The sequence below is a fragment of the Camellia sinensis genome, unplaced genomic scaffold (genome assembly GCF_055761805.1).
Source record: "Camellia sinensis isolate YWXY unplaced genomic scaffold, ASM5576180v1 Unanchor6, whole genome shotgun sequence".
Classification (NCBI taxonomy): domain Eukaryota; kingdom Viridiplantae; phylum Streptophyta; class Magnoliopsida; order Ericales; family Theaceae; genus Camellia; species Camellia sinensis.
In genome coordinates this window covers 4,770,754-4,784,805 of record NW_028129474.1, presented here as the reverse complement: position 1 = coordinate 4,784,805, position 14,052 = coordinate 4,770,754, and positions in this window count along the sequence as shown.

Genomic DNA, 14,052 nt, shown 5'->3' with positions numbered 1-14,052 from the left:
AGCGGGTCTGAATAAGTGTCCGAGTGTTTAAACCCTAATGCATGAGAAATGGCAAATAAACACCATAATTACATATCTGCCATCATGCAAAAGGGTCCGAATAAGTGTCCGAGTGTTTAAACCCTAATACATGAGAAATGGCAAGTAAACACCATAATTACATATCTGCCATCAGGCAAGATGGTCCGAATATGTGTCCGAGTGTTAAAGCCCTAATGCTAGAGAAATGGTGATTAAACACCATAATTACATATCTGCCATCATACATGAGGGTCCGAATAAGTGTCTGAGTGTTTAAACCCTAATGCATGAGAAATGATAAATAAACACCATAATTACATATCTGCCATCATGCATGAGGGTCCGAATAAGTGTCCGAGTGTGAAAGCCTTAATCCATGAGAAATGGCAAGTAAACACCATAATTACATATTTGCCATCACGTAAGCGGGTCTGAATAAGTGTCCGAGTGTTTAAACCCTAATGCATGAGAAATGGCAAACAAACACCATAATTACATATCTGCCATCATGCAAGAGGGTCCGAATAAGTGTCCGAGTGTTTAAACCCTAATACATGAGAAATGGCAAGTAAACACCATAATTACATATCTGCCATCATGCAAGAGGGTCCGAATATGTGTCCGAGTGTTAAAGCCCTAATGCTAGAGAAATGGTGATTAAACACCATAATTACATATCTGCCATCATGCATGAGGGTTCGAACAAGTGTCCGAGTGTTAAAGCCCTAATGCATGAGAAATGGCAAGTAAACACCATAATTACCTATTTGCCATCACGTAAGCGGGTCTGAATAAGTTTCCGAGTTTTTAAACCCTAATGCATTAGAAATGGCAAGTAAACACCATAATTACATATCTACCATCATGCAAGAGGGTCGGAATAAGTGTCCCAATGTTTAAACCCTAATGCATGAGAAATGGCAAGTAAACACCATAATTACATATCTGCCTTCATGCAAGGGGTTCCGAATAAGTGTCCCACTATTTAAACCCTAATGCTTGGGAAATGGAAAATAAACAACGTAATAAAATATCTGTCATCATGCAAGAGGGTCCGAATATGTGTCCGAGTGTTTAAACGCTAATGCATGAGAAATGGCATGTAAACACCATAATTACGTATCTGCCATCATGCATGAGGGTCCGAATAAGTGTCCGTGGGTTTAAACCCTAATGCATGAGAAATGGCTAGTAAACACCATAATTGCATATATGCTATCATGCAAGAGGGTCAGTGTAAGTGTCCGAGTGTTTAAATCTAAATGCCTGAGAAATGGCAAGTAAACACCATAATTACATATCTGCCATCATGCAAGAGGGTGCGAATAAGTGTACGAGTGTTAAAGCCCTAATGCATGAGAAATGGTGATTAAACACCATAATAACATATCTGCCATCATGCAAGAGGGTCGGAATAAGTGTCCGAGTATTTAAACCCTCATGCATGAGAAATGGCAAATAAACACCATAATTACATATCTACCATCATGCAAGAGGGTCCGAAAAAGTGTCCGAGTGTTTAAACCCTAATGCATGAGAAATGGCAAGTAAATGCCAAAATTTCATATCTGCCATCATGCAAGAGGGTCCGAATAAGTGTCCGAGTGTTTAAACCGTAATGCATGAGAAATGGCAAGTAAACACCGTAATTACATACCTGTCATCATGCAAGAGGGTCCGAATACGTGTCCGAGTATTTAAACCCTAATGCATGAGAAATGGCAAATAAACACCATAATTACATACCTGCCATCATGCAAGAGGGTCCGAATAAGTGTCCGAGCGTTTAAATCCTAATGTATGAGAAATGGCAAATAAACACCATAATTACATATCTGCCATCATGCAAGAGGGTCCGAATAAGTGTCCGAGTGTTTAAACCCTAATGCATGAGAAATGGCAAGTAAACACCGTAATTACATATCTGCCATCATGCAAGAGGGTCCGAATAAGTGTCCGAGTGTTAAAGCCCTAATGCATGAGAAATGGTGATTAAACACCATAATTACATACCTGCCATCGTGCAAGAGGGTCCGAATAAGTGTCTGAGTGTTTAAAACCTAATGCATGAGAAATGATAAATAAACACCATAATTACATATCTGCCATCCGGCATGAGGGTCCGAATAAGTGTCCGAGTGTTTAAACCCTAATGCATGAGAAATGGCAAGTAAAAGCCATAATTACATATCTGCCATCACGCAAGAGGTTCCGAATAAGTGTCCGAGTGTTTAAACCCTAACGCATGAGAAATGGCAAGTAAACACAATAATTACAAATCTGCCATCACGCAAGAGGGTCCGAATAAGTGTCCGAGTTTTTAAACCCTAATGCATGAGAAATGGCAAATAAACACCATAATTACATATCTGCCATCATGCAAGAGGGTCCGAATAAGTGTCCGAGTATTTAAACCCTAACGCTTGAGAAATGGCAAATAAACACCATAATTACATACCTGCCATCATGCAAGAGGGTCCGAATAAGTGTCCGAGTGTTTAAACCCTAATGCCTGAGAAATGGCAAATAAACACCATAATTACATATATGCCATCATGCAAGAGGGTCCGAATAAGTGTCCGAGTGTTTAAACCCTAATGCATGAGAAATGATAAATAAACACCATAATTACATATCTGCCATCATGCAAGAGGGTCCGAATATGTGTCCGAGTGTTGAAGCCCTAATGCTAGAGAAATGGTGATTAAACACCATAATTACATATCTGCCATCATGCATGAGGGTCCGAATAAGTGTCTGAGTGTTTAAACCCTAATGCATGAGAAATGATAAATAAACACCATAATTACATATCTGCCATCATGCATGAGGGTCCGAATGAGTGTCCGAGTGTTAAAGCCCTAATGCATGAGAAATGGCAAGTAAACACCATAATTACATATTTACGATCACGTAAGCGGGTCTGAATAAGTGTCCGAGTGTTTAAACCCTAATGCATGAGAAATGGCAAATAAACACCATAATTACATATCTGCCATCATGCAAAACGGTCCGAATAAGTGTCCGAGTGTTTAAACCCTAATACATGAGAAATGGCAAGTAAACACCATAATTACATATCTGCCATCAGGCAAGATGGTCCGAATATGTGTCCGAGTGTTAAAGCCCTAATGCTAGAGAAATGGTGATTAAACACCATAATTACATATCTGCCATCATACATGAGGGTCCGAATAAGTGTCTGAGTGTTTAAACCCTAATGCATGAGAAATGATAAATAAACACCATAATTACATATCTACCATCATGCATGAGGGTCCGAATAAGTGTCCGAGTGTTAAAGCCCTAATCCATGAGAAATGGCAAGTAAACACCATAATTACATATTTGCCATCACGCAAGCGGGTCTGAATAAGTGTCCGAGTGTTTAAACCCTAATGCATGAGAAATGGCAAACAAACATCATAATTACATATCTGCCATCATGCAAGAGGGTCCGAATAAGTGTCCGAGTGTTTAAACCCTAATACATGAGAAATGGCAAGTAAACACCATAATTACATATCTGCCATCATGCAAGAGGGTCCGAATATGTGTCCGAGTGTTAAAGCCCTAATGCTAGAGAAATGGTGATTAAACACCATAATTACATATCTGCCATCATGCATGAGGGTTCGAACAAGTGTCCGAGTGTTAAAGCCCTAATGCATGAGAAATGGCAAGTAAACACCATAATTACCTATTTGCCATCACGTAAGCGGGTCTGAATAAGTTTCCGAGTTTTTAAACCCTAATGCATTAGAAATGGCAAGTAAACACCATAATTACATATCTACCATCATGCAAGAGGGTCGGAATAAGTGTCCCAATGTTTAAACCCTAATGCATGAGAAATGGCAAGTAAACACCATAATTACATATCTGTCTTCATGCAAGGGGTACCGAATAAGTGTCCCAGTATTTAAACCCTAATGCTTGGGAAATGGAAAATAAACATCATAATAAAATATCTGTCATCATGCAAGAGGGTCCGAATATGTGTCCGAGGGTTTAAACGCTAAAGCATGAGAAATGGCATGTAAACACCATAATTACATATCTGCCATCATGCATGAGGGTCCGAATAAGTGTCCGAGGGTTTAAACCCTAATGCATGAGAAATGGCTAGTAAACACCATAATTGCATATATGCTATCATGCAAGAGGGTCAGTGTAAGTGTCCGAGTGTTTAAATCTAAATGCCTGAGAAATGGCAAGTAAACACCATAATTACATATCTGCCATCATGCAAGAGGGTCCGAACAAGTGTACGAGTGTTAAAGCCCTAATGCATGAGAAATGGTGATTAAACACCATAATAACATATCTGCCATCATGCAAGAGGGTCGGAATAAGTGTCCGAGTATTTAAACCCTCATGCATGAGAAATGGCAAATAAACACCATAATTACATATCTACCATCATGCTAGAGGGTCCAAAAAAGTGTCCGAGTGTTTAAACCCTAATGCATGAGAAATGGCAAGTAAATGCCAAAATTTCATATCTGCCATCATGCAAGAGGGTCCGAATAAGTGTCCGAGTGTTTAAACCGTAATGCATGAGAAATGGCAAGTAAACACCATAATTACATACCTGTCATCATGCAAGAGGGTCCGAATACGTGTCCGAGTATTTAAACCCAAATACATGAGAAATGGCAAATAAACACCATAATTACATACCTGCCATCATGCAAGAGGGTCCGAATAAGTGTCCGAGCGTTTAAATCCTAATGTATGAGAAATGGCAAATAAACAACATAATTACATATCTGCCATCATGCAAGAGGGTCCGAATAAGTGTCCGAGTGTTTAAACCCTAATGCATGAGAAATGGCAAGTAAACACCGTAATTACATATCTGCCATCATGCAAGAGGGTCCGAATAAGTGTCCGAGTGTTAAAGCCCTAATGCATGAGAAATGGTGATTAAACACCATAATTACATACCTGCCATCGTGCAAGAGGGTCCGAATAAGTGTCTGAGTGTGTAAAACCTAATGCATGAGAAATGATAAATAAACACCATAATTACATATCTGCCATCCGGCATGAGGGTCCGAATAAGTGTCCGAGTGTTTAAACCCTAATGCATGAGAAATGGCAAGTAAAAGCCATAATTACATATTTGCCATCACGCAAGAGGATCCGAATAAGTGTCCGAGTGTTTAAACCCTAACGCATGAGAAATGGCAAGTAAACACAATAATTACAAATATGCCATCACGCAAGAGGGTCCAAATAAGTGTCCGAGTATTTAAACCCTAATGCATGAGAAATAGCAAATAAACACCATAATTACATATCTGCCACCATGCAAGAGGGTCCGAATAAGTGTCCGAGTATTTAAACCCTAACGCCTGAGAAATGGCAAATAAACACCATAATTACATACCTGCCATCATGCAAGAGGGTCCGAATAACTGTCCGAGTGTTTAAACCCTAATGCCTGAGAAATGGCAAATAAACACCATAATTACATATATGCCATCATGCAAGAGGGTCCGAATAAGTGTCCGAGTGTTTAAACCCTAATACATGAGAAATGGCAAGTAAACACCATAATTACATATCTGCCATCATGCAAGAGGGTCCGAATATGTGTCCGAGTGTTGAAGCCCTAATGCTAGAGAAATGGTGATTAAACACCATAATTACATATCTGCCATCATGCATGAGGGTCCGAATAAGTGTCTGAGTGTTTAAACCCTAATGCATGAGAAATGATAAATAAACACCATAATTACATATCTGCCATCATGCATGAGGGTCCGAATGAGTGTCCGAGTGTTAAAGCCCTAATGCATGATAAATGGCAAGCAAACACCATAATTACATATTTACCATCACGTAAGCGGGTCTGAATAAGTGTCCGAGTGTTTAAACCCTAATGCATGAGAAATGGCAAATAAACACCATAATTACATATCTGCCATCATGCAAGAGGGTCCGAATAAGTGTCCGAGTGTTTAAACCCTAATACATGAGAAATGGCAAGTAAACACCATAATTACATATCTGCCATCATGCAAGAGGGTCCGAATATGTGTCCGAGTGTTGAAGCCCTAATGCTAGAGAAATGGTGATTAAACACCATAATTACATATCTGCCATCATGCATGAGGGTCCGAATAAGTGTCCGAGGGTTTCAACCCTAATGCATGAGAAATGGCGATTAAACACCATAATTACATATCGGCCATCATGCAAGACGGTTCGAATAAATGTCCGAGTATTTAAACCCTACTGCATGAGATATGGCAAATAAACACGATAATTACATACCTGCCATCACGCAAGAGGGTCCGAACAAGTGTCCGAATGTTTAAACCCAAATGCATGAGAAATGGCAAGTAAACGGCATAATTACAAATCTGCCATAATGCAAGAGGGTCCGAATCAGTGTCCCAGTGTTTAAACCCAACTGCATAAGAAATGGTATGTAAACACCATAATTACATATCTGCCATCATGCATGAAGGTCCGAATAACTGTCCGAGTGTTAAAGCCCTAATGCATGAGAAAAGGCAAGTAAACACCATAATTACATATTTGCCATCATGCAAGGGGGTCCAAATACGAGTCCGAGTGTTTGAACCCTAATGCATGAGAAATGGCAAATAAACACCATAATTACGTATCTGCCACCATGCATGAGTGTCCGAATAAGTGTCCAAGTGTTTCAACCCTAATGCATGAGAAATGGCAAGTAAACACCGTAATTACATATCTGCCATCATGCAAGGGGGTCCGAATACGTGTCCGAGTCTTTGAACCCTAATGCATGAGAAATGGAAAATAAACACCATAATTACATACCTGCCATCATGCGAGAGGGTCTGAATAAGTGTCCAAGTATTTAAAGCCTAATGCATGAGAAATGGAAAATAAACACCATAATTACATATCTGCCATCATGCAAGAGGGTCCGAGTAAGTGTCCGAGTGTTAAAGCCCTAATGCATGGGAAATGTTCATTAAGCACCATAATTACATATCTGCCATCATGCAAGAGGGTCGAATAAGCGTCTGAGTGTTTAAACCCTAATGCATGAGAAATGGCAAGTAAACGCCATAATTACATATCTGCCATAATGCAAGAGGGTCCGAACAAGTGTCCGAGTGTTTAAACCCTAATGCATGAGAAATGGCAAGTAAACGCCATAATTACATATCTGCCATAATGCAAGAGGGTCCGAATAAGGGTCCCAGTGTTAAAGCCCTAATGCATGGGAAATGTTCATTAAGCACCATAATTACATATCTGCCATCATGCAAGAGGGTCGAATAGGTGTCTGAGTGTTTAAACCCTAATGCATGAGAAATGATAAATAAACACCATAATTACATATCTACCATCATGCATGAGGGTCTGAATAAGTGTCCGAGTGTTAAAGCCATAATGCATGAGAAATGGCAAGTAAACACCATAATTACATATCTGCCATCATGCAAGAAGGTCCGAATAAGTGTCTGAGTGTTTAAACCCTAATGCATGAGAAATGAAAAATAAACGCTATAATTACATATCTGCCATCATGCAGGAGGGTCGGAGTAAGTGTCCAAGTGTTCAAACCCTAATGCATGAGAAATGGCGATTAAACACCATAATTACATATCTGCCATCGTAGGAGAGGGTCCGAATAAGTGTCCGAGGGTTTCAACCCTAATGCATGAGAAATGGCAAGTAAACACCATAATTACATATCGGCCATCATGCAAGAGTGTTCGAATAAGTGTCCGAGTATTTAAACCCTACTGCATGAGATATGGCAAATAAACACGATAATTACATACCTGACATCATGCAAGAGGGTCCGAATAAGTGTCCGAGTGTTTAAACCCTAATGCATGAGAAATGGCAAATAAACACCATAATTACATATCCGGCATCATGCAAGACGGTCCGAATAAGTGTCCAAGTGTTTAAACCCCACTGCATGAGAAATGGCTAGTAAACACCATAATTACATATCTGCCATCATGCAAGATTGTCAGAGTAAGTGTCCGAGTGTTTAAACCGTAATGCACGAGAAATAGCGATTAAACAGCATAATTACATATCTGCCATCATGCTAGAGGGTCCGAATAAGTGTCCAAGGGTTTCAACCCTAGTGCATGAGAAATGGCAAGTAAACACCATAATTACATATCTGCCATCATGCAGGAGGGTCTGAATAAGTGTCCGAGTGTTTAAACCCTAATGCATGAGAAATGAAAAATAAACACAATAATTACATATCTGCCATCATGCAAGAGGGTCCGAACAAGTGTCCGAGTGTTTAAACCCTAATGCATGAGAAATGGCAAGTAAACGCCATAATTACATATCTGCCAAAATGCAAGAGGGTCCGAATAAGTGTCGCAGTGTTAAAACCCTACTGCATGAGAAATGGCAAGTAAACACCATAATTACATATTTGCCGTCAAGCAAGGGGGTCCAAATACGTGTCCGAGTGTTTGAACCCTAATGCATGAGAAATGGCAAATAAACACCATAATTACATATCTGCCACCATGCATGAATGTCCGAATAAGTATCCGAGTGTTTCAACCCTAATGCTTGAGAAATGGCAAGTAAACACCATAATTACATATCTGCCATCATGCAAGGGGTCCGAATACGTGTCCGAGTGTTTAAACCCTAATGCATGAGAAATGGCAAATAAACACCATAATTACATACCTGGCATCATGCGAGAGGGTCTGAATAAGTGTCAAAGTATTTAAACCCTAATACATGAGAAATGGCAAATAAACACCATAATTACATACCTGCCATCATGCAAGAGGGTCCGAATAAGTGTCCGAGTGTTTTAACCCTAATGCACGAGAAATGACAAATGAACACCATAATTACATATCTGCCATCATGCAAGAGGGTCCGAGTAAGTGTCCGAGTGTTAAAGCCCTAATGCATGGGAAATGTTCATTAAACACCATAATTACATATCTGCCATCATGCAAGAGGGTCGAATAAGTGTCTGAGTGTTTAAACCCTAATGCATGAGAAATGATAAATAAACACCATAATTACATATCTGCCACCATGCATGAGGGTCCGAATAAGTGTCCGATTGTTAAAGCCCTAATGCATGAGAAATGGCAAGTAAACACCACAATTACATATCTGGCATCATGCAAGACGGTCCGAATCAGTGTCCGAGTGTTTAAACCCTATTGCATGAGAAATGGCGATTAAACACCATAATTGCATATCTGCCTTCATGCAAGAGGGTCCGAATAAGTGTCTGAGGGTTTCAACCCTAATGCATGAGAAATGGCAAGTAAACATCATAATTACATATCTGCCATCATGCAAGAGTGTCTGAATAAGTGTCCGAGTATTTAAACCCTAATGCATGAGAAATGGAAAATAAACACCATAATTACATACCTACCATCATGCAAAAGGGTCCGAATAAGTGTCCGAGTGTTTAAACCCTAATGCATGAGAAATGGAAAATAAACACCATAATTACATATCTGCCATCATGCAAGAGGGTCCGAATAAGTGTCTTAGTGTTTAAACCCTAATGCATGAGAAATTATAAACAAACACCATAATTACATATCTGCCATCATGCGTGAGGGTCCGAATAAGTGTCCGAGTGTTAAAGCCGTAATGCATGAGAAATGGTGATTAAACACCATAATTACATATCTGCCATCATGCAAGAGGGTCCGAATAAGTGTCTGAGTGTTTAAACCCTAATGCATGTGAAATGATAAATAAACACCATAATTACATATATGCCCTCATGCATGAGGGTCCGAATAAGTGTCCGAGTGTTAAAGCCCTAATGCAAGAGAAATGGCAAGTAAACACCACAATTACATATCTGGCATCATGCAAGATAGTCTGAATAAGTGTCCGAGTGTTTAAACCCTACTGCATAAGAAATGGCTAGTAAACACCATAATTACATATCAGCCATCATGCAAGAGGGTCGGAGTAAGTGTCCGAGTGTTTAAACCCTAATGCATGAGAAATAGTGATTAAACACCATAATTACATATCTGCCATCATGCAAGAGGGTCCGAATAAGTGTCCGAGGGTTTCAACCCTAATGCATGAGAAATGGCAAATAAACACCATAATTACATATCTGCCATCATGCAAGAGGGCCCGAATAAGTGTCCGAGTACTTAAACCCTAATGAATGAGAAATGGCAAACAAACACCATAATCACATATATGCCATCATGCAAGAGGGTCCGAATAAGCGTCCGAGTGTTTAAACCCTAATGCATGAGAAATGGCAAGTAAACACCATAATTACATATCTGCCATCATGCAAGAGGGTCCGAAGAAGTGTCCGAGTGTTTAAACCCTAATGCATGTGAAATGGAAAGTAAACACCATAATTACATATCTGCCATCATGCAAGAGGGTCCGAATATGTGTCCGAGTATTTAAATCCTAATGCATGAGAAATGGCAACTAAACACAATAATTACATACATGCCATCATGCAAGAGGGTCCGAATAAGTGTTTGAGTGTTTAAACCCTAATGCATGAAAAATGGCAAATAAACACCATAATTACATATCTGACATCATGCAAGAGGGTCCGAATAAGTGTCCGAGGGTTTCAACCCTAATGCATGAGAAATGGCAAGTAAACACCATAATTACATATCTACCATCATGCAAGAGGTTCCGAATAAGTGTCCGAGTGTTAAAGCCCTAATGCATGAGGAATGGTGATTAAACACCATAATTACATATCTGCCATCATGCAAGAGGGTCCGAATATGTGTCTGAGTGTTTAAACCCTAATGAAAGAGAAATGATAAATAAACACCATAATTACTTATCTGCCATCATACATGAGGGTCCGAATAAGTGTCCGAGTGTTAAAGCCCTAATGCATGAAAAATGGTGATTAAATACCATAATTACATATCTGCCATCATACAAGAGGGTCTGAATATGTGTCTGAGTGTTTAAACCCTAATGCATGAGAATTGATAAATAAACACCATAATTACATATCTGCCATCTTGCATGAGGGTCCGAATAAGTGTCCGAGTCTTCAAGCCCTAATGCAAGAGAAATGGCAAGTAAACACCACAATTACATATCTGGCATCATGCAAGACGGTCTGAATAAGTGTCCGAGTGTTTAAACCCTACTGCATGAGAAATGGATAGTAAACACCATAATTACATATCAGCCATCATGCAAGAGGGTCGGCATAAGTGTCCGAGTGTTTAAACCCTAATGCATGAGAAATAGAGATTAAACACCATAATTACATATCTGCCATCACGCAAGAGGGTCCGAAGAAGTGTCCGAGTATTTAAACCCTAATGCATGAGAAATGGCAAATAAACACCATAATTACATATCTGCCATCATGCAAGAGGGTTTGAATAAGTGTCCGAGTGTTTAAAACCTAATGCAAGAGAAATGGCAAGTAAACGCCAAAAGTACATATCTGCCATCATGCAAGAGGGTCCGAATAAGTGTCCGAGTGTTTAAACCCTAATGCATGAGAAATGGCAAGTAAACACCATAATTACATATCTGCCATCATGCAAGAGGGTCCGAATATGTGTCCGAGTGTTTAAACCCTAATGCATGAGAAATGGCAAATAAACACCATAATTACATATCTGCAATCATGCAAGAGGGTCCGAATAAATGTCCGAGTGCTAAAGCCCTAATGCATGAGAAATTGTGATCAAACACCATAATTACATATCTGCCATCATGCATGAGGTTCCGAATTAGTGTCCGTGTGTTAAAGCCCTAATGCATGAGAAATGGCAAGTAAACACCATAATTACATATTTGCCATCACATAAGCGGGTCTGAATAAGTGTCCGAGTTTGTAAACCCTAATGCATGAGAAATGGCAAATAAACACCATTATTACATATCTGCCACCATGCATGAGCGTCCGAATAAGTGTCCGAGTGTTTAAGCTCTAATGCATGAGAAATGGCAAGTAAACACCATAATTACATATCTGCCATCATGTAAGAGGGTCCGAATATGTGTCCGAGTGTTTAAACCCTAATGCATGAGAAATGGCAAATAAACACCATAATTACATATCTACCACCATGCAAGAGTGTCCGAATAAGTGTCTGAGAGTTTAAGCTCTAATGCATGAGAAATGGCAAGTAAACACCATAATTACATATCTACCATCATGCAAGAGGGTCCGAATAAGTGTCCGAGTGTTTAAACCCTACTGCATGAGAAATGGCTAGTAAACACCATAATTACACATCAGCCATCATGCAAGAGGGTCGGAGTAAGTGTCCGAGTGCTTAAACCCTAATGCACAAGAAATAGCGATTGAACACCGTAATTACATATCTGCCATCATGCAAGAGGGCCTGGACAAGTGTCCGAGGGTTTCAACCCTAATGCACGAGAAATGGACAGTAAACACCATAATTTCAGATCTGCCATCATGCAAGAGGGCCCGAATAAGAGTCTGAGTATTTAAACCCTAATGCATGAGTAATGGCAATAAACACCATAATTACATATCTGCCATCATGCAAGAGCGTCCGAATAAGTGTCCGAGTGTTTAAACCGTAATGCATGAGAAATGGCAAGTAAATGCCATTATTACATATCTGCCATCATGCAAGAGGGTCCGAATAAGTGTCCGTGTGTTTAAACCCTAATGCATGAGAAATGGCAGGTAAACACCATAATTACATATCTGTCATCATGCAAGAGGGTCCGAATATGTGTCCGAGTATTTAAACCCTAATGCACGCGAAACGGCAACTAAACACATAATTACATACCTGCCATCATGCAAGACGGTCCGAATAAGTGTCCAGTGTTTAAACCCTAATGCATGAGAAATGGCAAGTAAACACCACAATTACATATCTGGCATCATGCAAGACGGTCCGAATAAGTGTCCCAGTGTTTAAACCCTAACGCATGAGAAATGGCAAATAAACACCATAATTACATAACTGCTATCATGCAAGAGGGTCTGAATAAGTGTCCGAGGGTTTCAACCTTAATGCACGAGAAATGGAAAGTAAACACCATAGTTACATATCAGCCATCATGCAAGAGGGCCCGAATAGGTGTCCGAGTATTCCAACCCTAATGCATGAGAAATGGAAAATAAACACCATAATTACTTATCTGCCATCATGCAAGAGGGTCCAAATAAGTGTCCGAGTGTTTAAACCCTAATGCATGAGAAATGGAAAGTAAACGCCATAATTACATATCTGCCATCATGCAAGAGGGTCTGAATAAGTGTCCGAGTGTTTAAACCCTAATGCATGAGAAATGGCAAGTAAACACCATAATTACATATCTGTCATCATGCAAGGCGGTCCGAATATGTGTCCGAGTATTTAAACCCTAATGCATGAGAAATGGCAACTAAACACCATAATTACTTGCCTGCCATAATGCAAGAGGGTCCGAATAAGTGTCCGAGTGTTTAAACCCTAATGCATGAGAAATGGCAAATAAACACCATAATTACATATCTGCCATCATGCAAGAGGGGTCCGAATAAGTGTCCGAGTGTTTAAACCCTAATGCATGAGAAATGGCAAGTAAACACCATAATTACATATCTGCCATCATGCAAGAGGGTCCGAATAAGTGTCCGAGTGTTAAAGCCCTAATGCATGAGAAATGGTGATTCAACACCATAATTACATATCTGCCATCATGCAAGAGGGTTCGAATAAGTGTCTAAGTGTTTAAACCCTAACGCATGAGAAATGATAAATAAACACCATAATTAGATATCTGCCATCATGCATGAGGGTCCGAATAACTGTCCGAGTGTTAAAGCCCTAATGCAAGAGAAATGGCAAGTAAAACACCACAATTACATATCTGGCATCATGCAAGACGGTCCGAATAAGTGTCCGACTGTTTAAACCCTAACGCATGAGAAATGGCAAATAAACACCACAATTACATATCAACCATCATGCAAGAGGGTCTGAATAAGTGTCTGAGGGTTTCAACCCTAATGCACGAGAAATGGAAAGTAAACACCATAATTACATATCTGCCATC